General features: G+C 38.7%; 1 pseudogene; it reads left to right on the plus strand.

Annotated features, from left to right (window-relative positions):
* LOC132369501 (flavin-containing monooxygenase 5-like) overlaps positions 1-21,098 on the plus strand; it is a 35,555-nt pseudogene extending 14,457 nt beyond the window's left edge.
* The last annotated feature ends 4,698 nt before the right edge of the window (positions 21,099-25,796 follow it).

Here is a 25,796-nt window from a genome sequence, read left to right on the forward strand (position 1 = left end):
GGGTGTGGAGATTAAATACCCAGGAAATCTTAAGCGCTACATGTTGTGCCTGAAGCAATACAGCTGCCCAGTCACAGTTCCTTCACTTTTCTTGAAGAAATTACTAAATTACTAAATGAATTGAAGAAAATTAAGAGCTCAAAAATAGAGAAATCAGGGGCTAGAGAAATCACCGCAACTAGAGAAAGCCCTCACACAGAAACGAAGACCCAACACAGCCAAAAATAAAATAAATAAATAAATAAGTTGCCATTAAAAAAAAAATAGAGAAATCATAAGACTGGAATTTTTCTCTGAAGCCAACTAAACATAGAAATATCTAATAATTATTTCAATTCTGAGTACAATACTGAACACAAATGCCAATGTTATTTTCTGGGGAAAAAAAGTTACATAATGACCCTGGTTTTTAAAAATAACAAGGAAACCTGGTCTAAAAATCTCAAATTATGTCAAGACAAGTTGGGATGGAGATGAAAGGAGACTAAACTTGTGGTAAACTCCCAGTCTTAATAAGGGGTATTGCAAATATGCCATTTACTTGTGACCGCACTGTGGTAATTCTGAGATACCACTGGGCATGGGTAATGTTTCTGATTTGGTTCTGATTCCACTTTCTGGAAGTTTGGTGTTCTGTGCCCCTAGCTCCACCCCCTGGCAGTTCTGTTTGTTCAGTTATCCTCCGTGGCCACACCTGAAATGTGCTTTAGGGACTCTGCCCTCCCTCCTGACTAAGCGGTTTTTCCTGTGTATTGTCTACATCCATTGATGTTTGGGAGCCCAAGGATCACTTTCAGTCTAAACTTTTACAGTCTATTTTAGTCTAGACAGATGGTTCTTCTGGCAGTACGACTCTATCAAAAATTTAGCTTCCTGTCTGTTCAGTTCCAGTCAGCTCCAAGTATCAATAGCCATGACCACAGCCTTCTCTGTATGTACTTTCTATACTGCTGTATTTCCTTGCCTTCTCCCAGCTATACTTCTTCCCCTGCCCCACCCACACCCATACATACTCCCACCTCTTCTGTTCCTCTCCTTCTCTTTCTTCCCCACCCCTGTCTTGAGTGAATTACAAATTCCTTGGCCCTGCAGATATCAATGGGAGAGCAACACCCTGAGCTTTTTTGCTCAACTGAATGGATTTCCTGGGCACTAGTGCCCTGGCTGGACTTTGATACCTTAATCCACTCAGAGGCTATAACAGTGGGTGGGATGGCTGCACCTTTAATTTGATGCTGATTCCGAGGCTGAGTTTTAATCAATGTTTGTCATTCAAAGATCTTCCCAGTTTTATATATTTTTTAATTGGATTAAGAATCAGTTGCCTCTTCCAATTCTGTAAGCCCCCAAATTTTGGATTCTCTTTATTCCTTTTTCTAGATTTTTGGCAGCATCCCACTTCAAGGTATCAGTTTCTCCGTCACTCAGGATAAGGTAGATTTTGCTGTGGTTCAAACAGCCCTCAGGCCTCATCACTCAGAATCACAAATGTTTATTTCTACTTGTGGCAGGTCAGCAGGAGGTCTCCACACGTCATAGTCAATCAGGGACCTGGGCAGAAGCTGCATCTCTACTCATGTTTCCAAAATTGTTGAGACATGAAAAAGCAAACATGGTAAATTGTGTACTCACTCTTCAGTCACCTCCTGAAAGTGACACATGTCACCACCATTCACATATTATTGGCCAAAGTACATCATGTAACTTCATTCACATATTATTGGCCAAAGTAAGCCACACCTAACTTCAAAGAAGAAGAGAAGTACAATCCTACCACCATTAGATAAAATGTTTTCGCAGGAAAACCAAGAACTGGAACATTTTTGAACAGCCCTGATGTCTAGGACACAGAGTGAGAGTGAGTGAGATATAGAGACAGAGAGAGGGAGAAAGGGAAAGAAAGAGAGAAATCTGTTGTAAGGCATTGCCTCTGTGATTGTGAAGGCTAGCAATTCTGAAATCTGCAGGACAAGCCAGCAGACTGGAGACCAAGGGAAGAGTTAATGTTGCAGCCTTGAGTCTGGAGGCAGAATTCCTTCCTTCTCAGGGGATCTTAGTCTTTTCTCATAACGCTTATCAACTGATTGGATGAGGCCCATTCACACAATGAAGAGTAATCTGATTTATTCAAAGTCTACTGATTTAAATGTTAATCACATCTAAAAAATACCTTCATAGCAACATCTAGACTGGTGTTTGACCATGGACACCATAGCCTAACTAAACTGATGCATAAAATTAAGCATCACACCGACTGTGTGCCAGACACTGAAAATATAGAGGTGGATAAGGCTAAAAAACCCGTGATTTCAAGTAGCATGCAAACACAGGATTATAGAGCTAAACTGAATTAACACAAAACATATAGAGAAAAGAAGTATATCCAGATGTTTCATGTGGAAAGAGCAGAAAGACCTGGCAAGTGTAGTAAGGCAAACTTGGCCTCATGGTCACTGATGTGGAACAGATATGCTGTCCTGAGATTCATCTATGACACATTCTCCAGGAAGCCCATCACCGTAGGTCCCTGAAACATTCTTCTAGGGCCATCTTTATTGCATGCACTGCTCCCTCGGGTTACTGAGAGTTGTACTGTACATGCATATGGGGAAAAGGCTCAGCAGAGTGGCGGCTGTGTTTTTTCTGTCTCTACCGACTATGTCTCCACCTTCTTTCCAGTTTCATCTTTTTGCACGACTCCATGAGAAAACAGGACAAAATGCACACCTTTGTGGAAGTTTCATTCAACTTAGCCACCAAAACTTGGCCAACATTCCCTCTGGTGACAGGCGCAGTGAATTCCAATCATTGCCCTGAGTTGCATGTTGTCTATTTTGCTCCACTGGAGTCAGACGTGACATTTTTTTGCATGACTGCCATTCCATTTTGAAACAGGAGGGATGGAGGCAGGGCACAACCTTTGAAAGAATGATATAGCCTGAGGACATGACACAAACTGATATAGAACCAAATGGGTCCAAGATGGTGGATGAGTCAACTTCCACTAGACCTTCAGCCTCAGTATACACTCACATCAGCAAGCTAAATGACACACCCACAGGCACCATGACAGTTCTAAGACTGACCATAAGGATCAAAAAGTGGGCAGTGACCCAATTTCTGGAAATCCCCGCCCCTTCCTAAAATAGCTGGAATACTCCTCCCACTCATTAGCCTATGAAATTACACACTCCTATAAAAACTGACAACCCCATACCCTGGTGCCTTTCTCACCTTCTGAGATGGCCCACACTCCGTCTGTGGAATGTATTTCTCTCTAAATAAATCCATTTCTTACCGATCACTTTGTCTCTCACTGAATTCTTTGTGATACATATCAAGAACCCGAGCTTCATTAAGTCCTGAAACGAGGTGGGTGATCTCAGTTGGAAGACTGTGGGTTTTGGCCGGAGTCCCAGCCATGTGGGTTCAAGTCCCAGTCTGGGTTTTGGCTGGGTTCGAGTCCTGGCACATGGGTTTAAGTCCCAATCTGAGGTGCACAGTTGCACTTTTACCAAGCATATTAGTCTCATATGACCTGAAAGTGATCTTTGTAATTACATAATCTCCTCAACCCTTTCCCAGATATGTCATAATATGTTTATCATCTGGAAGGAGAGAGAAGTATTATGTTAACCAACAGTTGAGTGACAGATAACGAATTACTCAAGGGTCAAGAGGAACTTGCTACTGTGAGTTTTGAGAGAGAAAATGTAACCAAAAGTGGGGTCTGCGGCTTCCCTGGTGGCGCAGTGGTTGAGAATCTGCCTGCCAATGCAGGGGACACGGGTTCGAGCCCTGGTCTGGGAGGATCCCACGTGCCGCGGAGCAACTGGGCCCGTGAGCCACAATTGCTGAGCCTGCACGTCTGGAGCCTGTGCTCCGCAACGGGAGAGGCCGCGATGGTGAGAAGCCCGCGCACCGCGATGAAGAGTGGCCCCCGCTTGCCACAACTAGAGAAAGGCCTCGCACAGAAACGAAGACCCAACACAGCCATAAATAAATAAATAAATAAAATTTTAAAAATGAGGCAATAACACCTTCTGGGGTGGATCACTGTGAGGGTCAATGGATACATGTGTATAAAAGCAAAAAAAAGAAAAAAAAGTGGGGTCTGGCTGCTCACCACTCAAAGACCAATAAAGGGCTTCCCTGGTGGCGCAGTGGTTGAGACTCTGCCTGCCAATGCAGGGGACACAGGTTCGAGCCCTGGTCTGGGAAGATCCCACATGCCGCGGAGCGGCTGGGCCCGTGAGCCACAATTACTGAGCCTGCGCATCTGGAACCTGTGCTCCGCAACAAGAGAGACCGCGACAGTGAGAGGCACACGCACCGCGATGAAGAGTGGCCCCTGCTTGCCACAACTAGAGAAAGCCCTCGCACAGAAACGAAGACCCAACACAACCATAAATAAATAAATAAAAATTAAAAAAAAAAAAAGACCAATAAAGAAGGCAGGTTGATGGAAAGGAAAGTTTGCTTTATTTTGGATGCCGGCAACCGAGGGGGAGGGCAGACTCCTGTCCAAAGGCTGACTACCTCCCACTGACCATCAGTGGGCAAGAACTTTTATAGATGGAGGGAGGGAGCTACATGTAGAAACAGCACAGTCATCTTGAAATTGGTCATTGGTGGTCTGATCAGTGTCATCTGGATTGTTTTAAGTACAGTTAATCTTTAGTTCCAGGGTCGGTTTGTTCCCATTTCCTGAGGCCAGTTCTCGGAATTGTGGCAGCTTATGTCATGGCTACATTCTGATCATCATGTAGTTAACTTCTTCCTCCTGGTGGGGGTTTCAGTATCTATAAAACAGCCCACAGGATATGGCTCAGAATATTATCTATAGCCCTTGAGAAGGAACTAAAGGTCCTTGACTATGCTTAATGACTAAACTATTATTATTTGGTCTCCTTTGACTGTTTGCCTTTGTTTCTGCATTTTCTCACTTTTCTGATTAAAGGTATTCGTTGACTAAAGTTTTTCCACAGACAAAAGGCAGGCTGAGGACATGGAGGGTAGGGAGAAGGACCATAAGGTCCTACTCTGTTTCAAAAAGAGTTTGTCAGAATAATCTGATCTTGTCAAGACCCTGCAAGTTCCCTAGCGGGGAGATGATTCCACCAGGTGGGGTCAGCGGTCAGCTGTTTTAAGTCCAGGGCACTCTAATCTGGGATTTGCTTCTGTCTTTTTTTTTTTTTTTTTTTTTTTTTGGCTGTATTGGGTCTTCATTGCTGCATGGAGGCTTTTCTCTGGGTGCGGAGAGTGGAGGCCATTCTTCATTGCGGTACACAGGCTTCTCATTGTGGTGGCTTCTCTTATTGTGGAGCGTGGGCTCTAGGCGCGTGGGCTTCAGTAGTTGTGGCACACAGGCTTAGTTGCTCCGCTGCATGTGGGAACTTCCCAGACCAGGGCTTGAACCCATGTCCCTTGCATTGGCCACTTAACCACCAGGCAAACCCCTCTGTCTTCTTCTGTTCCTCTAGTGACCCTATATTTCTTCTCCTCCTAGTGTTAAGCTTCTGAGTTCTCATCCTTATTTCTTAACGACTTTGCCTGCTGCTCCTCAATTCCATCCTCTAGTCTCTCAACCTGGTAACTTCCTTCTGATTTCTTAATGGCTTTTTTGTTTCAATTTTCTGTTCCCCATGGACTGTATCTGACTTGCTTAAACCCAGTAATTCCACACAAAAAACCCAAGCTTTTACTCTAAACAAATATCTTTTAAGGACAAAAACTGAGCCTTGTACAAAAAGGGAAGAAATAAATATATTTTGTATTGATTATTAAATAAAGTATCCGATTCTGCTCCATATAATATGCATATTTTTATATTAGGTAAACACTAATTAAATTAAAAAATTGTTTTATATGCTTAATTCTGAAAACTTTTTCCCCCTTCATATAACCATTACCTTAAAATAGTTGATTAATATGATAATTTGACACCTCTGTAAATTTAGGCATTGCATATTATATTCAAGTAATAAAGCAATCAGAGTGAAAGTCAGCAGGGAGGAAAATTGTCTAGTAGTCCCTGAAGAGAACCTCATCACATTACAGGTGACTATGGTACAGGCACTCAACTAACGCATTATTCAATCTACAGAGGTGCTTCTAAAAGGATAAATGAAATATTATTGAGTTGAATGTAATGAAACTTGAGGACATTATACTAAGTGAAGTAAGTCAGACAGAGAAAGACAAATACCATGTGATCTCAGTTATACATGGAACCTATAAAAAATAAAAAATTTCTTTAAAATCCCATAGATTTTAAATTTTTATTTATTTATTTGTTTTCTTTCTTTTTTCCCTCCTGAGCCGTGTGGCTGACAGGGTCTTGGACAGCTTGGCCTGCTGTCAGGCTTGAGCCCCTGAGGTGGGAGAGCCAAGTTCAGGATATTGAACCACCAGAGACCTCCTGACCCCACGTAATATCAATAGGTGAGAGCTCTCCCAGAGATCTCTGTCTCAACGCTAAGACCCAGCTCCACCCAATGGCCAGCAAGCTCCAGTGCTGGACACCCTATGCCAAACAATTAGTAAGAGAGGAACACAACCCCACCCATTGGCAGAAAGGCTGCCTAAAATCATACTAAGTGCACAGACACCCCAAAACACACCACTGGACTTGGCCCTGCCAACCAGAAAGACAAGATCCAGCTCCAATCACCAGAACACAGGCACCAGTTCCCTCCACCAGAAAGCCTACACAAGTCACTGAAACAACTCACCCACTGGGGGCAGACACCAAAAACAACGGGAGTTATGAGCCTGCAGCCTGTGAAAAGGAGACCCCAAACACAGTAAGTTAAGCAAAATGAGGAGACAGAGAAACACACAGCTGGTGAAGGAGCAAGGCAAAAATGCACCAGACCAAGCAAATGAAGAGGAAATAGGCAGACTACCTGAAAAAGAATTCAGAATAATGATAGTAAAGTTGATCCAAAATCTTGGAAATACAATGGAGAAAATACAAGAAATGTTTAACAAGGACATAGAAGAACTAAAGAGCAAACAAACATTGATGAACAACAGAATAAATGAAATTTAAAATTCTCTAGAAGGAATCAATAGCAGAATAACTGAGGCAGAAGAACGGACAAGTGACCTGGGAGATAAAATAGTGGAAATAACTACCACAGGCAGAATAAAGAAAAAGGAATGAAAAGAATTGAGGACAGCCTCAGAGACCTCTGGGACAACATTAAATGCACCAACATTCGAATTATAGGGGTCCCAGAAGAAAAAGACAAAAAGAAAGGGTCTGAGAAAATATTTGAAGAGATTATAGTTGAAAACTTCCCTAACATGGGAAAAGAAATAGTCAATCAAGTCCAGGAAGCACAGAGAGTCCCAAACAGGATAAATCCAAGGAGAAACACGCCAAGACACATATTAATCAAAATATCAAAAAATAAATACAAAGAAAAAATGTTAAAAGTAGCAAGGGAAAAGCAACAAACAACATACAAGGGAATCCCCATGAGGTTAACAGCTGATCTTTCAGCAGAAACTCTGCAAGCCAGAATGGAGTGGCGGGACATATTTAAAGTGATGAAAGGGAAAAACTTACAACCAAGATTTCTCTACCCAGCAAGGATCTCATTCAGATTCAATGGAGAAATTAAAACCTTTACAGACAAGCCAAAGCTAAGAGAATTCAGCACCACCAAATCAGCTTTACAGCAGATGCTAATGGAACTTCTCTAGGCAAGAAACACAAGACAAGGAAAAGACCTACAAAAACAAACCCAAAACAATTAAGAAAATGGTAATAGGAACAAACATATTGATAATTACCTTAAATGTAAATGGATCAAATGCTCCAAGCAAAAGACGCAGACTGCCTGAATGGATACAAAAAGAAGGTCCATATATATGCTGTCTACAAGAGACCCACTTCAGACCTAGAGACACATACAGACTGAAAGTGTGGGGATGGAAAAATATATTCCATGCAACTGGAAATCAGAAGAAAGCTGGAGTAGCAATTCTCATGTCAGACAAAATAGACTTTAAAATAAAGACTATGAGAAGAGACAAAGAAGGACACACATAATGATCAAGGGATCAATCCAAGAAGAAGATATAAGAATTGTAAATATTTATGCACCTAACATAGGAGCACCTCAATACATAAGGCAAATGCTAACAGCCATAAAAGGGAAATCGACAGTAACACAATACCAGTAGAGGACTTTAACACACCACTTTCACCAATGGACAGATCATCCAAGATGAAAATAAATAAGGAAACACAAGCTTTAAATGATGCATTAAACAGGATGGACTTAATTGATATTTATAAGACATTCCATCCAAAAACAACAGAATACACTTTCTTCTCAAGTGCTCATGGAACATTCTCCAGGATAGATCATATCTTGGGTCACAAATCAAGCCTTGGTAAATTTAAGAAAATTGAAATCATATCAAGTATCTTTTCCAACCACAATGCTATTAGACTAGATACCAATTACAGGGAAAAAACTGTAAAAAATTCAAACACATGGAGGCTAAATAATATGCTGCTAAATAACCAAGAGATCACTGAGGAAATCAAAAAATACCTAGAAATAAATAGCAATGAAAACATGACCACCTAAAACCGATGGGATGCAGCAAAAGCATTTCTAAGAGGGAACTTTATAGCAAAACAATCCTACCTCAAGAAACAAGAAACATCTCAAACAAACAACCTAACCTTACACCTAAAGCAATTGGAGAAAGAAGAACAAAAAAACCCCCAAAGTTAGCAGAAGGAAAGAAATCATAAAGATCATATCAGAAATAAATGAAAAAGGAATGAAGGAAACAATAGCAAAGATCAATAAAAGTAAAAGCTGGCTCTTTGAGAAGATAAACAAAATTGATAAACCATTAGCCAAACTTATGAAGAAAAAAGGGAGAAGACTCAAATCAACAGAATTAGAAATGAAAAAGGAGAAGTAACAACTGACACTGCAGAAATACAAAGGATCATGAGAGATTACTATAAGCAACTATATTCCAATAAAATGTACAAACTGGAAGAAATGGACAAATTCTTAGAAAAGCACAAGCTTCCTAGACTGAACCAGAAAGAAATAGAAAATATAAACAGACAAACCACAAGGACTAAAAATGAAACTGTGATTAAAAATCTTCCAACAAACAAAAGCCCAGGACCAAATGGATTCACAAGTAAATTCTATCAAATATTTAGAGAAGTGCTAACACCTATCCTTCTCAAAATCTTCCAAAATATAGCAGAGGGAGGAACACTCCCAAACTCATTCTACGAGGCCACCATCACCCTGATACCAACACCAGACAAAGATGTCACATAAAAATAAAACTAAAGGCCAATATCACTGACGAACATAGATGCAAAAATCCTCAACAAAATCCTAGCAAACAGAATCCAACAGCACATTAAAACGATCATACACCACGATCTAGTGGGGTTTATCCCAGGAATGCAAGGATTCTTCGATATACAAACATCAATCAATGTGATAAACCATATTAACAAATTGAAGGAGAAAAACCAAATGATCACCTCAATAGATGCATAAAAAGCTTTTGACAAAATCCAACACCCATTTATGATAAAAACCCTCCAGAAAGTGGGCAGAGAGGGAACTTACCTCAACATAATAAAGGCCATGTATGACAAACCCACAGCCAACATCATTCTCAATGGTGAAAAACTGAAACCATTTCCTCTAAGAGCAGGAACAAGACAAGGTTGTCCACTCTCACCAATATTATTCAACATAGCTTTGGAAGTTTTAGCCACAGCAATCAGAGAAGGAAAAGAAATAAAAGGAATCCAAATCGAAAAAGAAGAAGTAAAGCTGTCACTGTTTGCAGATGACATGATACTATACATAGAGAATCCTAAAGATGTTACCAGAAAACTACTAGAGCTAATCAATGAATTTGGTAAAGTAGCAGGATACAAAATTAATGAACAGAAATCTCTTGCTTTCCTATACAATAAGATGAAAAATCTGAAAGAGAAATTAAGGAATCACTCTCATTTACTATTTCAAGAAAAAGAATTAAATACCTAGGAATAAACCTACCTAAGGAGACAAAAGACCTGTATGCAGAAAACTGTAAGACACTGATGAAAGAAATTAAAGATGATTCAAACAGGTGGAGAGATATACCATGTTCTTGGGTTAGAAGAATCAATATTGTGAAAATGACTCCGCTACCCAAAGCAATCTACAGATTCACTGCAATCCCTATCAAACTACCACTGGCATTTTTCACAGAACTAGAGCAAAAAATTTCACAATTTGTATGGAAAAACAAAAGACCCCGAATAGCCAAAGCAATCTTGAGAATGAAAAACAGAGCTGGAGGAATCAGGCTCCCAGACTTCAGAGTATACTACAAAGCTACAGTAATCAAGACAGTATGGTACTGGCACAAAAACAGAAATATAGATCAATGGAAAAGGATAGAAAGCCCAGAGATTAACCCAAACACATATGGTCACCTTATTTTTGATAAAGGAGGCAAGAATATACAATGCAGAAAAGACAGCCCCTTCAATAAGTGGTACTGGGAAAACTGGACAGCTACATGTAAAAGAATGAAATTAGAACACTCCTTAACACCATACACAAAAATAAACTCAAAATGCATTAAAGACCTAAATGTAAGGCCAGACACTATAAACCTCTTAGAGTAAAACGTAGGCAGAACACTCTATGACATAAATCACAGCAAGATCCTTTTGACCCACCTCCTAGAGAAAAGGAAATAAAAACAAAAATAAACAAATGGGACTTAATGAAACTTAAAAGCTTTTGCACAACAAAGGAAACCATAAACAAGACAAAAAGACAACCCTCAGAATGGGAGAAAATATTTGCAAATGAAGCAACTGACAGAGGATTAATCTCCAACATTTACAAGCATCTCCTGCGGCTCAATATCAAAAAAACAAACAACCCAATCCAAAAATAGGCAGAAGACCTAAATAGAAATTTCTCCAAAAAAGATATACCGATTGCCAACAAACATACAAAAGGATGTTCAACATCACTAATCATTAGAGAAATGCAAGTCAAAACTACAATGAGGTATCACCTCACACCAGTCAGAATAGCCATCATCAAAAAATCTACAAACAATAAGTGCTGGAGAGGGTGTGGAGAAAAGGGAACCCTCTTGCACTGTTGGTGGGAATGTAAATTGATACAGCCGCTATGGAGAACAGTGTGGAGGTTCCTTAAAAAACTAAAAATAGAACTGCCACATGACCCAGCAATCCCACTATTGGACATATACCCTGAGAAAACCAAAATTCAAAAGGAGTCATGTACCACAATATTCATTGCAGCTCTATTTACAATAGCCAGGACATGGAAGCAACCTAAGTGTCAATCGACAGATGAATGGATGAAGAAGATGTGTCACATATATACTATGGAATATTAGCCATAAAAAGAAATGAAATTGAGTTATTTGTAGTGAGGTGGATAGACCTAGAGTCTGTCATACAGAGTGAAGTAAGTCAGAAGGAGAAAAACAAATACCATATGCTGACACATATACATGGAATCTAAAAAAAAAAAAAAATTGTTCTAATGAACTTAGGGGCAGGACAAGAATAAAGATGCAGGCGTAGAGAATGGACTTGAGGACATGAGGAGGGGTAAGGGTAAGCTGGGACAAAGTGAGAGAGTAGCATTGACATATATACAGTACCAAATGTGAAATAGATAGCTACTGGGAAGCAGCTGCATGGCACAGGGAGATCAGCTCGGTGCTTTGTGACCAACTAGATGGGTGTGACAGGGAATGTGGGAGGGAGACACAAGAGGGAGGAGATATGAGGATATATGTATACATACAGCTGAATCACTTTGTTATACAGCAGAAACTAACACAACAGTGTAAAACAATTATACTCCAATACAGATGTTAAAAAAATGCTCACAGATACAGAGAACAGATTGCTGCTGGCCAGAGGCAGGGGATAGGAGGTGAGTGAAATGGGTGCAGGGGACGAAAAGGTACAAAATTCCATTTATAAAATAATTAAGTCCTGTGGATATAGTGTAGAGCATGGTGACTATAGTTAATAATACTGCATGGCATATTTGAACGTTAAGAGAGTAGATCTTAAATGTCTTCATCACAAGAAAAATATTTTATAACTATGTATGGTGACAGTTGTTAACTAGACATTGTGGTGATCATTTTGCAATATATACAAATATTTAACCATTACATTGTACACCTGAAATTAATATAATGTTATATGTCAATTATGATGCAATTTTTAACAAAGAGTTAAATCTAAAAAAACTGGTTACAATAATTAGTTTTTTCCAAGGATCATGCTAGTGAAAGATCTTTTTAGAGGATAGTCCCAGTACATTTTTTTCCTTGGCAAGATAAATAGAATTTATTTATACTTCTTAATGAAGGAAATAAAAATTTAAAGAAAGATTGCTGGAACAGAAATGCTGGGAGAACCTACTTTTATGAGTATTTCTTCCCCAATGCAAATTCTTCAAACACTGGGATTATATCTTCTGCTTTTATTTTCTTTCTTGTTCTTTTATTTTCTTCATTTGTTATTGTATCCTTTTTGGTACTTAGCAGATTGTCATACTTAGAAGGCACTCCGTAAGCTTGAACGAAGGGGTTTCAGAAACAAGGAGAGAGAGGTACTCTGAGGAGAAAACAAAGCTGAGTGGAACAAACCTTTCCAGCTTCACTGGACAGATGACTGGATACAGGTGACTGTGGCGATGTCAACTTCACCTGTTTCCATGTTTACCAGTGAGAGCAGAATGACTCCTAAAGAATGGTCTTAAACATATCGTACATATAACTAAAATCAAGCAAATAGTGAGAAGCAGAAGAGTAGCTTAGCTGGTAGGTCAGCTATTATTATTGATATGATGCTTCAACAGGATGTTGTGAAAAACATTACTTATTTCCATTTAATCTTACTGGAAAACTATTGACCTGTGCCCAGGGTCCAACTTAGAGGATATGTGCATTATCTGCCAAGGAGTTTCCTCAAGCATCTTTACAATTGAGTTTCCATTTCTGGAAGTAAGTGTTCCAAGGAGTAGAATATTTTATCTGTATTTCTTCTTTTTTCCCAGCAACTCAGAGGAACACATAAGTCTTATAGTCCAATAATTCATTTTGTGTTCTATCCCATAACTTGATTCAGAAAATACTTAAAGTAAATTATTGGTCCTGTATTTTCAAAAGAAGTTTGGAGGGGAAAATGATAATAAATTACTAAGTTTAGGGAAACAAATTAAAGAATAAGGCACTCCTACCCCCTATTCCACCAGCTATATTCTCAATCCTCTCTACCTTTTCTTTTTCCATAACACTTATCATCTTCCAACATGCTCTATATTTTACTTATTTATCATGTTGATTGATTTTTGGCAGTCTACCCCCACAAGAATGTAACTTCCACAAGAGCAGGCACCTTCGTTTTCTTCACTGATGTATTCCAAGCAACTAGAACAATGTCTGCCACTTACTCATGAAATTAATTTCATGTAATAATCCTGAATGCAAGTTTTAAAATATTTATATTGAGATTTTTATTTTACATATCATATGAGTTCTACAATCTGTGTATACAATCCAAAAGGTGTCAAACTTTTTCTACAAAGAACCAGATAATAAATATTTTAGGCTTTGCAAGTCATATAGTCTCTGTTGCAACTATTCAACTCTGCTGTTGTAGTGCAAAAGCAGCCATAGATAATAGGTAAAATGATAATAATAACAATAATAATAATAAGCGTGGTTGTTTATTTTATCTGTGGATAAAACACAACACAACTTTATCTATGGATATTGAAATTTGAATTTCATATAATTTTCACATCTCATAAAATATTCTTTTTTCCCCCAACTATTTAAAATGTAAAGACCGTTCTGTGGGCTGGATTTGGCCCATGGGCCATAGTTTGACAATCCCTGTTATAAATCACCCTTCACAAATCAAATCATATTGTAAATGAAAAAGGAGAGTCACTAACGGATTTTAGGAGAAGTCTGTTAATGGTAGGGAATTCTAGTACATGGTACTCGAGTGCTTTTCTACACTGACCTAACAAAAGATGTTGACAAATCTGATGGTGTCATCATTATTTTTTACCTCTAATGGAGTAGATAAAGAGCTCATACTTGGAATAAAAGAAGTGTCAGCTCAGACTTTCTTGTTAATTGATTATTAACAATTATTATTACATTAATAACATTATTAATATTATCTTCAATCAAGGTTTCTTGGCAGTAACCCTTTTTAAGCCACATGTTCTTTTGCAGAGGTTAGTTTGGTTGAACTTGATTGATATAATCTATAAACCCACATAACCCAGCTCAGGCCACAAGACACTGAGAGCAAAAGACCAAGTGGGGGCACCATTGCCATCCCCTCTGCGTCCCTCAGGGTCACCGCAGATGGCATGTGCCTCCACCTTTTAACGCAGATATATGTCAGCATCAACACATATGTTAAATACAATAAGGCTTAATGTAGTGCTTATATTTAGAACAAAAATACCGTAAAAGTCTAATATTTTCTTCTTGCTCCCCATTGGATGGTTTCACTCACTGACTTCTCTTTGAAGATCACTAAACTGGCATATGATTTGCTAACCAAGCCTACATAAAATCACACTATACATATATGTGTTAATATATGACATTTGTTTTTCTCTTTCTGGAAAAATGGTATAGATGATCTTATTTGCAAAGCAGAAATAGAGACACAGATATAGAGAACAAATGCATGGATACCAAAGGGGAAAGGGAGGGTTGGGAGGAATTAGGAGCTTGGGATTGACACATATACACTATTGATACTATGTATAAAATAGACAACTAATGAGAACATACCATATAGGACAGGGATCTCTACTTAATGCACGGCGGTGACCTAAATGGTCATTTAGGAAATCCTAAAAAGAGGGGATATATGTCTATGTATAGCTGATTCTTTTTGCTGTATAGTAGAAACTAATACAACATTGTAAAGCAACTATACTCCAATAAAAATTAATTTTGAAAAAATCTCATAAAGCCAGAGACAATTCTCCATTTCAAACTACCCTAATTACTTGAACATGCAATTTCCTGCCTCTTGTCTCCCTGTTCAGTGGTAGTCATTAAAAACCTTCATCTCATTGTGCAGCCTTTCCCAGGTCCTCAGTCAACCTTGACAGGACGAAGTGCATTAAGCCCAAGTGCCATCGGTAGGTGGTGTCTGGAATGTTTTGTTTGTGCATCTTGAACTGAGTTGAACTTCAGACGTCTGCAGGCTTCCCAGTCCCATTTATACCCATAGGCTACCTAAGACAAATTATCTCATAAACACTTTTACACCCTTGCATCCTGCTCTCCTGCAACATCTGTAACTCCAATCATTCCAGAGCACAGTTTTAAATCCATATATCTCACTGCTTGCTTTCCCCAACTGCCAAAGCTACTGCTCTCCATGATCCCTCCCTCTCTGCAGGGCACCTTCCTATACCCTTATCACAGCATATTATTTGTTTGTAAATCTGTATTTGCCACTAATAGCAAGATGCTTGAAAGTAAGGAGTGTTGTTTTATTCATGATTCTACCCCAAGTCTAATTCAATGCCTGCCTAACCCAATCAATTTATGCCTCAAAACTGACTACCAAACTGAATGCAATGAGGATGCCTTGACTTTCTGCTCAGTGCCCCGTAAGAGGTAGAAGCTCATCTAAATTTCATTCCACCTTACTGGAGTCAACATTCTGTCTCAGCACAATGCCAGGGGCTGGTGTCTTTTCTCTCTACTTCAGTGTTGTTCCAAATGCATGTTTTTTCATCTAGAGCTATTTTATCACATCCCATCAGAATTTGAATCTTGGCAGTCTAGAACCGTTAATTTTATGCCCTACTCATTGGACATAATGAATATAGAATATAAGTGTGACTTTTATTATTAAATGTATTTTGCCTTTTTCTGACTAAATATTTGCTTGAAACCAGAAAACAATAATATTTTGAATCCATAGGAGACTTCTTTAAGAAAACTTATAAGTGTAAGCTAGTCTTTATTGATTTGACCACCTGTATGTTAGTAGGCAAAACTGGCCACTGTAAGGTGGTTTTATTTTGAGACCCAGAAAAGCTCACAGAGAATTTAATTTCTGTTGAGACCTCTTGTTTTTTAATGACCCATTTGTACAAATATTTGGATTAGCACAAAACAAGTTGTGATACCCTGATACTACATACTGGTATGCAAAGTATGGGTAATTAACATAAGAAAGATGTCTGTTCTATTTTATGTCTTACTATCTTCAATTTCCCAAATTGCTTTCCTAAAAGTCATAACTTATTAAGATGTCTTTAGTTATTATGTTATATATGATAATTATGAAGATTAACAAATTACTCTTAAAAATCTGAAACAAATCCTGAACATCTCATAGTATTGTGTATTAATGATTCTTACTAAAGCCCCAACTTTCAACAAAAGCTCTTTTAGGAAAAGAAATGTAGGAATTCATCCATGGTTCTGCACTATACTTTCATCTGTTATATGGAATACTATGCACTGAGAACAACATCTTATGAAGAGCCTTAACAAACTGGAGCAAGTCAAGAAGTAAACAACTAGGATGGTAATCTGATTTAAAATCATTAAAAAGAGGAATATTTCACCAAAAAATTGATAATGGTTTTTTTCAAATATTTGAGAATCGTTATATAAAGAACATGCACTCATTCTATGTCACCTGAGAAGGCAAAACTAGAATTAATGAATAGACACTAAAGAGAAATAGATTTCAGCTCAAAGTAAAGAAGATTGTTCTAATAACCAGAGCTGTTTGAAAATGAACAGGCTAACTTGGGCAGTGACACAATCCCCATTTCTAGAAACGTTTAAGGAAAGAATGGGTGTTCCTTACTCAAGGATGTGATAGTAGACGGTAAGATATGTGATGAGAGCTGATTGATGACATGAACAGACATGAAATTCTATGATTCTCTAACAAAAAGAGATTTCAGAGCCTTCATAAGGGTTAATTATCTCATTTTCCCCAGAGTCTGGATTGTCTGTGATCTCCAAGAAATCAGTCTGATCTTATGCACAACAGCCAAGAAGCAGCTCAGACTTGATCAATGAAATAGGTAACACAGATGCTGTCCATGTAGTGAGCCAACACACACACACATTATTTCATGGGATTGAATTTTTAATAAAATCAGGTATATTCACGTGTTACTACATATATGAATACATCTGAATTTATATGTATATATAATATGAATATATATGAATATACCTGATATATATCTTAATTAATAGTGCATAATAAAAGAGGATTCTGTAGAAATTATCAAAATTCTCTGGGTTCTAAGATTAACAGGATTGAGAGACTTCTGGTTCTAACAATCTGGTAGCTTGAGCTAACATTGACAACTATTCACCTCTTCCCACTACAGGTAAATATAACAATAATGATATAAAGTAGATTCAAAATAAGCAATAGGAAATTCTTGGACTCAGAAATGAAAAGGGAACTTAAAGCCAGAGCAGTACGTACATGAGCTGATATCAAGATAGCCAGAGGAAATATTGGGCTAAAGAGACCCTATGAGTTATGGGCTAGAATTTTAAAACCCAACTAAGCATAGGGAACACATGACATGTAGATTTCAAAGTATGACTCCTGCATATAGTAGGGAGCTTAGAGAGCTACCCTCTGAATGAAATGGAGTCTAGAAAAACTTTTACCTTTATCACAGGAAAACATTAAGATTTATTTTGTATGGGTTTCTGGACTGGGAAAATAGATTCCCATGAGAAATAGAAACTTCAGGCCTAAGACATACACAGGTGTGGTGTCCAAATGTACAAGATGTCTAAATTCCTAAAGCAAGAAATTGATAGATCATAATATAGCTAGAGTACACAGCAAAAGCAATTGTGGAATTGCTCTTACGTCAAGCTGCAAGGAAGTCCCAGAAGAAAAAAAATCTCTACTGAAGGTGAGATCAAAAATTTCAAATGACGTAAGTCAGAATTGCCCAAGATGATACAGTATCAACACACAAAAATAGTATAATTCGTTCCTGAAATATTTAAGATAATAGGACATTTGAGATAAGACAATTTCAAATGGAAGACAATAGAGCAATCTCAGAACAATAGCACAATGTCAAAAATATATGAGTTTTAAATTATTAAGGAAACAAAAGAATGAATATAATTCATAAAAAGGGTTTCTTCTTACCACTAGTTCTCTTCTTTCAACACTTGGAAACCTGACAGACTCTGAATTGTCTAATTCTAGGACTAGGCCAATTACCCTCGGTGAAGAACATGATGGCAGATATTGCCCAGAGGGAAAGAGCTATGGAAAAACGGTAAATAAATAATTAGTAACAACTAGTTGGGAACCATCATAGGGATCATGGAATCCCTAATCTGGGATCAAAATCCATGCTCATCTCACTCAATTCTGTGGGGTTTTTCCTCCATATCCTAAGTAATTATGCAACACAAAATGAAGTATGAATCTTAGTCCCCTAACTCAGTTCTGCAACAAATAATCATATTTATTCTCTTTAAGTCATATTAAATCTGAATTTCAGTCTTTAAACTCAGTCATTATTGGTTATTTCTTCCAGGGTCTCACCAGAATCCAGGAAACATATGTGATTCCCCAAAACATGGGCATAGTCTCTGATTTTCACCACATCACATTCCTTACTGGCATCCTCATTGCTTAGGTCTAAAGTACACTTTTAAAGTGTGGAGGCTTTTGACTTTCCTGCCATAATTAGGGTAAAGGGATCTTTGCTGAGGATGGGGTCTCCAGCTGAGATGGGCTCAGAGTCCAGTCTCCCCAGGGACCCAACACAGCTATTCCCTCTGAAATCTTTCCATGGGTTCCTAGACTATTTCACACCACTCTTCTATTTCACACACTGTGTGAAATCTCCCCCTCTCCCTTCTTGTTGCCTTCAAAGATATTACATTTTCTTCCTGAGCCTAGTATTTAAGCAAACAAAAGCTAGAAGTGGAAATATTCTGCAAGGAAGCTATCTCTTTGACCATGTAACAAAAAATGTCTGAGGGGCTTCCCTGGTGGCGCAGTGGTTGAGAATCAGCCTGCCAATGCAGGGGACACGGGTTCGAGCCCTGGTCTGGGAAGATCCCACATGCCGTGGAGCAACTAGGCCCGTGAGCCACAATTACTGAGCCTGCGCGTCTGGAGCCTGTGCTCCGCAACAAGAGAGGCCGCGATAGTGAGAGGCCCACGCACCGCGATGAAGAGTGGCCCCCGCTCGCCACAACTAGAGAAAGCCCTCGCACAGAAACGAAGACCCAACACAAACAAAAATTAAAAAAAATAATAAATAAATAGTAATTAAAAAAAAAATGTCTGAGAAAAGGAAATACAAAAAGCTCAACTACTTTGATACAATGGTGGAGAACAGTAATATACACAGAAAATATACATATTAATATCTTAATTACTTTGCCACATCATTTTAGGATTTTAAAGACTGTAATGTGGATGTATGTGTCTCCATATAAAGAAACAAAATTCATTCTCATTAACCCACTCCACTTTATACTCAGTTTTACAAAAGTTGCAACACAAAGAACACCATTGGTTGAAGTATTCAAGTACCATTCTTATCAATATTTGGGAGAAGTGGTGAAATGTCTCTAATTCATTCAAAGAAAATCTATTTTGTGCATATTACAGCAGGCATATTGCTAAGCATTTCCGATATGACAATGGAGAGTGGTGTAAAATGGAGACACTGTGGTTTCTTCTTATGTAACGGTACCTAAAACAAGTCTTCTGTTCTCAGACGTGAAGGCCACAAACTTTATGCTATGGTGAAGGTCCCACACCATGGAACAAATGTTCAGTTCATGCAAGAGAGGTACCAACTCTCACACATCTTTAAGATGAGGCTTTATGTGTTCTTGCACCAGGAAGTATACTGTACCCTTGCCCCACATTGTACAGGTGTGCACAGGGCCGCTGATATTCCATAAAACACATTTATACATATTAGAAAAGATCACTCCTTCCTCAAGACTCTTTACTTCTAGATGTGAGAAGTAAAACTGTATAATGAAAATCAAACCTGCCATATGAGGGGGCCTCTAGTGTTTTGCAGTCCTTGGATATGCATCATGCTGGATCAAGCAGCTGCATCAAGGCAGAGCCGCAAAAACAGCTGCCATTTCCCAGCAGTGCTGCAGTCATTGTGCTCCGCAAAGCAGCTACAACCACTGCATCCCTATCCCATTGCAGCCACCAAGCACCTGGGGCCATGTTCTCAGTGACAGATTGACTATCCATCCCCTAGTTGATTGCACACACACAGGGGGCTATAAGTTAAGAGTTTTCCATCCCACCTACACAACACACAGGGAAGTACTTAACAGGATTGCAATCCTTCATTTACAAAATGAATATCTTAGAGGGTACGGATCCCTGCCAAAACTAATCTGCAGTGCAGTCTCCCTGGAGCAGTGAAAAATGAAGAGACAAGAGCATGGGAACTTGAGTTCTGTGAACACTCTGCCATTCAGTGGCTGAGGGGAGCAGGGTTTGTCTTTTAGCTTTCTAGTTCTCAGTTTTTCCACCTCTAAGGTGAGTAGAAGTAAACTGGTAGCTTTCAGATGATGCAAAGCTCTGTCCTCCCACTTGTTTCAGGTATGTGAAGACACCCCGCCACACCATCCAAGTGGATCACATTGAGTACATGGATGAGACCGCCGCCCGGGTGGGAATGAAGCCCAACCTGCTATTCCTGTTTCTCTCAGATCCAAAGCTGGCCATGGAGGTTCTCTTTGGCCCGTGCACACCATACCAGTACCGCCTCCAGGGGCCAGGGAAGTGGGCTGGGGCCCGGAGAGCCATCCTGACCCAGAGAGAGCGGATCATCAAGCCCCTGAGGACTCATATTACTAGTCAGGACAGTCATTCATCCTCACCGCTCTCTTGGATAAAGATGGCATCCTTTGGCCTTGCATTTCTGACTGCTGGCTTAGCATACTTTAGATATATTCATCATTGTAAATGGAAATAAATGAATGAACATTGAGTAGAAAAAGCATGTAATAGTTTCTACTCATCCTGGATCATTATGTTTAAGTCAGTAACACATGTACAATATTATTTAGTACTACTATAACTGCTCTAAAATATATTACCTAGATACACTTTACAAATAGATTTATCTCTTAAAAATAGGTATACATCATACTTCTAGAAGTAATATGAACGCCCAAAGAAAGTTTATCATTAAAAGGAATCCTATTTAAGCCTTAAGAATGTTTTGCAACATAAAGTGTACCCAAATTGGTTTCACAAACCTCAATTCCCCTTTTAGGAATTTATAAATAAAATTTTACTTTATCATTTTATTTTCAATGTTATTCTTTTCTTCCCTCCAAGTAAATTCTATCACATTCTCATTCAGAATGAAAGTTGAAACTTTTATTAAGCTTTTCTTTTACGCTTATGTTTACAGCATAGAAACTAAAAGTCAAAAGGAAAAATATTTTAGGTTTTAGTTTATTAGAAACTAAAAATACTTTTGAGTGCATTTGCAAAGAACCTTTTTATTTTGAAGAAACAACTACAGAAGAAAGTGCAATGTATTTCAGACATTTTCATAAATTACTCTAAACTTTCAGTATTTGGAAATAAGCAACTACATTGTATTAAGACAAAGGCTGTACCGATACCTAAGTACCAAACAAAACTACAAGCTGGCTGACCTCATCCTTTAGCTCAGTTTTCAGAGCAGCCCTCTCCATGTGTTGGGTAGGTGACTTCCTCACTGATGTCCTTTCGGGGGTGCCAGAAGGGTTCTCTGTCCACAAATGCTTTCTCCTCCTCCTGACTGACTGACCATGTGACATCTTCCCAAGACTCAACCTCTGTTATTTAGCTAAAGGGTACTCTACCTGTCTCCTTGTTAAAATCGAAAACCACCATGGAATAAGAGTATGAAAGTTGAGTGGGATGAGGGATGGGGATTGAGCAGCCTGTGTGACTGTAGACGTAAGAAGGAACATCCATATATATGCTAAAAGCATCACAAAGCAGTACAAATATTTACTAAAGTCTCTTAAAGACAAACTGAATTTTAATGACAGCAAAATTTAAGCTCTTCCTATATTTCTCACAGTAGCTTACATAGCATGGCTGCTCTTTTGTTCCACTATACATACACAACCACCTTAGAACACCACGAGTAGGACTAATCTCATAATTACAGACCACTGTTTAAAAAACGGATCCTCGGAGCCTGTGAATGTATTACCTCCCATGAAAAAAGGGACTGTGCATGTGTGGTTAAGATAAGGCTCTTAAGATGACAAGAGTGTCCTGGATCACCCAAGTGGTCCCAGTGTAATCAAAAGGGAAAGAGGGAGGCATGAGAATCAGAGGACTTGTGATGAGACAGCAGAGGTCAATAATGCAACGGCTGGCTTTGAAGAGGTAAGAGGGCAAGGAATGTAGGCAGCCTTTGGAAGCTGGAAAAAGCAAGGAAAAGGATTCTCCCCTAGAAACTGCAGAAAGGATACAGACCTGTCCACACCTTGGTTTTAGCCGAGTAAGACTTCTAACCTCCAGAGGCACAAGGTAACAAATCTGTATTAGTTAGGTAACCAAATCTGTGGTAATTTGTTACAGCAGTGATAGGAAACTAATACCTTCTAAGTATAGAAAGACATTAGTACCAATAAAAAAGAAAAAATATATTAAGGCAGTTGATTTTTTAAGTTATGTTTAAAGTTATTGTATTTTAGTGACTAAAGAATAAGCCTTAATTTAAAAAATAAAAAGCCTTAATTCTTTAGTTTTGTGGGTTTTCCTTTATCCTTTCTTAGCTACTTTTCTTTCCACTGGACTTTATAATCATCTCAGTGGTCAGTAAAGCTCATGTTAAAGTAATATGTGTAATAATTTTTCTCCAGAATTAAAAGTAGATAGCTGAGTTTAGTATAGCAAATTACAAAGCATTTTTAACTTGTTATCTGGCTTGATCATATAGTAAGAGGATAAAGAGTAGTTTTTTGGGGTTTTTTTTTTTTTTTTTTTTTTTTGGTCTTAATCTACCTTTTGAATAATCAAATGAACAACAACTTTGCAGGGAAAAGACAGAGGCTTAGAGATGGTTAGAAAGCATAGCTAAAGGTGGAAACTTGGACCTTCCCTGCTGAACCCTGTCTCTCCAGGTATGTTTCATCACACAGTACCCCCACCACACTGAACTGATATGATTTGGTACCTTCTGCAGGATTTTCATTTGTGTGTTCTCCCACAGTCTTTTAAGCAGCTCTGAAAATTTCATCCAAATTACTGAGTACTCTTATATTTTAATTTATAATTTTTTCATCGTAGCTTAGTTACTTTTTAATCGTTGCTTCCTTTACTGTACAAAACATGTGGTTTTATGCAATTCTCACTCAACAGTGCACATGTTTAAAGATAAGTTATACAAAAGCAACTTATGAATGTTGACCACTTTTATAAAGAGTATGTTTCAAGAACAAGGTGTAGTCAGAAGAATCTTGACGCATGAATGCTAATTTATTTTGTGATAGTACATGTGTTTCAAGAACGAGCTGTTTTCAGATGAATCCTAATTAATGAATTAATTTTTAATAGTATAAGCCCTATAAGAATAGGGTGTACCCTGATGAGTTCTCTCGGGTGAGTGAACCTTTTCCTCACACCCACCCATCTCCTAAAGATTGATGTTCCAAGGTTCCCTTGTTGACTCCTCTCTCTTATCACGCTACACCCCCTCCACAGAGGATGTCACTCAGGCTCGATCTTTAGCTACAACCTGGTGACTTCCAAATCTTTATCTTCCAGCGTAGCCTTCTCTCTTGGGATACAGTTTCATGTTTATACCTGCCTTCTGGACAGCTCCATAGGCACATCACACTCCCATTCCTATTTTTTTATTTTTATTTTTGTGGCTGCGTTGGGTCTTCATTGCTGCGTGTGGGCTTTCTCTAGTTACCGCGAGCTGGGGCTACTCTTCGTTGTGGTGCGTGAGCTTCTCATTGCAGTGGCTTCTCTTTGTTGTGGAGCTCGGGCTCTAGGTGGGCGGGCTTCAGTAGTTGTACCACGCAGGCTCAGTAGTTGTGGCTCGGGGCTTTAGAGTGCAGGCTCAGTACTTGTGGCGCACGGGCTTAGTTGCTCCGCGGCATGTGGGATCTTCCTGGACCAGGGTTCGAACCTGTGTCTCCTGCATTGGCAGACAGATTCTTAGCCACTGTGCCACCAGGGAAGTCCCCACACTCCCATTTCTAAAACTGAACTCAGTTTATTTCCATTAAAACAATTCCCCAAGTACTGTTTCCTGATCCTTACTTCCCTAACCCAAGCAGAATTAGGTACTTAGTATGAAATTTTGAAAAAGCAAAAATAAAAAAGATAAAAAGCCTTGCTATTTACTGTTGTATTTTGGGTAAATGAGAATGGGCTAAAAACAGTGATTCATTGTCTTACCTCTGGATAAAATAGACAATGAATTCCTTGAACCAGCAGCAACAGTCCCTCCAAATCTCTCTCATTCTGTTAATGGCTCTGTTCCCATTACTGCTATAATAAATTACCACAAACTTAGTGGCTTAAAACAATTTGAATTTATTATCTTACAGTTTGGGAGTTCAAAAGTTCAAAATCAATTGCACTGGGATAAAATCAATGGCAGCAGGGCTGCGTTCCTTCTGGAGACTCTAGGGGGCAATCTGTTCCTTGCCTTTTTCAGCTTCTAGAGACCTCTTACATTCCTTGGTTCATGACCCCTTCTACCATCTTCACAGACAGCAGCAAAGCATCTCTTTCCTCTCTGATCTTTGCTTCCATTCTCACATCTCTCTCTGATTCTAATCCTCTTGCCTCCTTCTTATAAGAACCCATGTGATTAGATTGAGCCCCACTGGATAATCCAGGCTATTCTCCCCATATCAATATCTTTAACTCAATCTCACCTACAAAGTCGTTTTTGCCATATAAGTTAATATATTCATAGGTTCTTATGATTGCCACATGGACATCTTTCTAGTTGAAAATTCTGTAATAAAAGATTCTCTGCTGATCTCAAAGGTTCAATAAGATTTCTGAACATGCCTATATAGAGTAGACCTTATACTTTTGTCAGTGTTTCCTGTGATCTTGCCATATACTGTAACTACAGCCTACATAGAATTGAAAACTGACGAGAATTTACTCCTTGGACTCATTTCTGCTATGCTATAGACCCCACTGTGATTAGTGAGAATTTGACAGAAGTGTTTTTATACACCAGAACAACTCATTAATGAGACCACTGTTTTAGAAGAGAACGTCCAAAGGAACGGAGAAGATAAATAAGAGCTAGTTCCATCTGCAGGACCAGCAGCCCAAAAGGAAAATCTTCTCTTATTCTTGGTGAAATACCCTACTGGAAAATTTCAAGATTATGCCCCACTTGGCTTTGGATTTCTCATTAATTTTTTTTCATGAACTAATACTAAAATAATTTAGTTTACCATGAGCTATTCCTTGGTTAATTACTGGTACTTAGTTTTATAGAATCTTCCCAGTTTCCAAATTGGGTCAGATTAGATTAGGAAAGAACTGCAAAGGGGAAGCACAATAACCTGTGTCAGCTCTTAGGTGATACTATATATCTTTCTCCACAGCTGGGTCCCATCTACTGGCTCTCCACAGTGTCCAGGAACAACTCTGACTGAAATTGGGAGATATCTAATATAGA

The sequence above is a fragment of the Balaenoptera ricei genome, chromosome 1, assembly GCF_028023285.1.
Source record: "Balaenoptera ricei isolate mBalRic1 chromosome 1, mBalRic1.hap2, whole genome shotgun sequence".
NCBI lineage: Eukaryota > Metazoa > Chordata > Mammalia > Artiodactyla > Balaenopteridae > Balaenoptera > Balaenoptera ricei.